Here is a 3123-nt window from a genome sequence, read left to right on the forward strand (position 1 = left end):
CCCCCTCCACCTCATCACTGACCAGACCCATGCAGGGAATTTGGGGATGTACAGAAGGACCAGAATGTCCTGGGATAACCCTGCCCACAGGCATGCCCAGCACTCCCTGATGTCATGGGGCTTTGGGGGGACCCAGCTGCTGGAAACACCCCCTTGCAGCCTTTGACTCCCCACTGGGAGCTGAAACCTTTCCCTGCTGGGGAGGCAAAGGCCACTGTGAGGATGGAGGGCAGAAAGTGGCAACAAATCAAGATTAATGAGGCTGAGGCAGCAATTAGTACCAGTGGGGCAGGCAGAGGGCTGGGCTGTGGGCAGGGGGCCTGACCTCCTGGCTGTCCCAGCCCAGGGTGCTGGCTTGTTCCCAGGAGACTCCAACTAGGGGAAGCTCATTAGCTAACGAGGTTGCTGTCACCCTGGGCTGGGAAAAAAGCAGCTCCTGGAGAGGGCCAGGGCTGAGGTGCCTGTTAAGCCAAGGGGCTGGAAGTCATCCTGAAGGGATGGAGGTGTGAGAACCCCTCCAGTCTTCCAGGAATGTCACCTTTGGGACTGACCCCGAACCCTGCCTGTGCACCACCCTGTGCCACCACTTGGGCTTGGATGTCAGGAGAATCCTAAACTGGTCCCAAAGGGGATCCCTCTCCCACCCCAGTGCTCTCAGGAAGCCCTGGCACTGCAGAGCCATCATGTTCCTGGAGCCCATCCTGGGGGGCATGCAGGGGCTTGGGGACACAGCCCAGATACTTGGCAGAGCCTCTGATGCCAGTGGCTGTTTTGGTCCGAGGGCCAGCAGCTCCAGGCCCTGTGGGGAACAGCACCTGTGCATTCCCCTGGTCCTTCACACAGTGAAGACCCTCACAACACTCCCATGGCTGAGGGGCCAGCAGGTCCAGCCTCAGCCATGAAGGGGATGTGACGGGCCAGAGCTTCAGCTCAGAGGAATGACACAGGAAAGTCTAATTAAGGCAAAAACATGACTTGGCTTCTAATGGTCATTTAATTAACAGAGAAACTCCGGCAAGGGATGTGTGAAAGCACGGGTGAGTGGAGGGCTCAGGGAGGAGGAGCTGGGGAGGGGGACACTGCAGACCCCCGGGGCGACAGGCTCTGCAACAACCCAGCCCAGCAAACCCCCCAGTTCCAGCCCAGCCCAGCAAGCCCCCTGCGCTCCCTCCTCAGCCCGGCACAAACCTGCAATCGCTGCATCAGCAGCGCCAGATCAGCGGCTCTTTCAGCCGCTCCCAGGCCCGAGGACACCTTCCTCCCCAGGACCTCCCACCACCCACACCCACCTGCCTGCCCTGCTGAGGGCGAGGGGAGGTTCTGCTCCTCGGGCCCCGCTTGTCCCAGGATATTCCTGCCAGGCTGGGAACGGGAGCTGGAAGCAGAGGGGTGGGAAGGAGCCCGGAGGCTCCAGGAGCAGCAATGACCTGCTGGGACACCCCCTGTCCCCAGACCTGGGCACATCCAGGTGCTGCTGCTCAGACCCCTCTCCAGCCTGTGCCCCTCGTGGTGCTTCACTGCCAGCCCACCCAGGGAAACTGAGGCACAGCACAGGGCAGCAGCACCTTCAGGAAGAAGCCCCACGTGCAGGGGGGACCACAGCATCCCCCCCAGCTCAGCACCACGCCGGGTCCTGCTGCTGCCAGGGTGAGTGACACAGCCACTGTGCTGCTCAGTCGGGTGGCACCTCTGGCTGGGGACAAGAGCCTCCCTCCATCTCACCCCCAGCCAGCACCCACTCCTCTCATCAAAAATAACCATGTGCTGGGACCCAGCAGCCCCACCGTGGGCCCTTCCCTGGAGATGAGTAATCCTGGGGGGCACCAGGCTGGAGAATCACACGATTGCTGTGAATGGATGAGCTGCCTGGTCAGTGTGTGTGTCCTGCATGTCCCTGCAGCCTCGTGCAGCCACGGGGTCACATCCAGGGTCCCCACCCCTCACCCTGCTCTGAAGGGACAAGGGTCAGACACTGCAAAGATGGGCAGGGCCAGGGACCCCAGGCTGAGCTCCTGCTTCACGTGCCAGGATCCTGGCTCCTCACCAAGAAGCCCCTGACCTCGAGAAAGGGGAGATCTTGAAGAATTAAAAAAAAAATTAAAAATAAATGCCAGGCCTGGTGACTGCAGAGGCTGGGGGGGCCGCCGCTCCCCCACCACGGCAGCTGCGTTATTTACAGCAAAGCCAGGAGACGTGTAGCAGTGAAATGCAGTCCTGAGGCAGCTTCATCCATCATCAGGTACCACAGGAGCAGCTTCTGATGGTTCCAAAGCAAAGCCCCAGCTCCCACTGTGCTGGGCACTTTCCACCAGCCCCAGGCTACAGGCCCCAGCACCAGCAGGGCTGCGGGTGTGAGGAGCTGGGGAGGGATGATCCCATCCTGCCCTCCCCGCTCAGCTCTGAGCATCCCCCTGGCAGCAGCATCCCCCCCAGCCCCATTGGCAGTGGCACCTGCTGGGTACAGGGGACCCCAAAGCACTATGACCACCCGGGACTGCTCCTGGAGCCACCGGGTTTGTCCCTTCTTGGGGACAGCTCCCTGCATGGGGACCCCCCTGGCACCCGGGGGTGCTGCTCACCCCAGCCCACCTTGTGGCCCCGGCTGCCCCTCACCAGCAGCATCACTCTGCCCCAGCAGCACAGGAAGGACACGAGGAAGGTGACATTGAGGCTGGTGCTCTGGAGTTTCAAGGCCAGCAGTGGAAGGACTGGTCAAAAGCACCTTGTCCCAACTCCTGACTCCAGCTCTCAGCTTGCCACCAGCACCCAGCAGCACTGCAAAGCTCCAGAGATCCCAGAGCAAGCAGAAAACAAGAGACCAGGTCAAGGCACCTGCTTATACAGCCACAGAGCTCAGCACCAGCAGAACTCACAGTTCCCTTCTCTATGGCCCTGTCAGGAACAGGCCATGGCCTCTCCAGCCCCTGGGGTGGTGGCAGGAGTGCAGCCCTGTGACAAAGAGGGGACGGGCCACCCATGTCCTTCCCACCCCTGGGGGGTTGCAGGCACCTTTCACCATCAGCACTTTAACCAGAGGGTTTAGGCACGTGCCCCGTCCTGCCATGGCACCCATGGAAGAGGCATCTGGAGATGCTGGATGGCACAATCCCCTGACCTGTGGGG

Source organism: Chaetura pelagica, unplaced genomic scaffold, assembly GCF_000747805.2.
Source record: "Chaetura pelagica isolate M959 unplaced genomic scaffold, ChaPel_1.0 scaffold470, whole genome shotgun sequence".
Classification (NCBI taxonomy): domain Eukaryota; kingdom Metazoa; phylum Chordata; class Aves; order Apodiformes; family Apodidae; genus Chaetura; species Chaetura pelagica.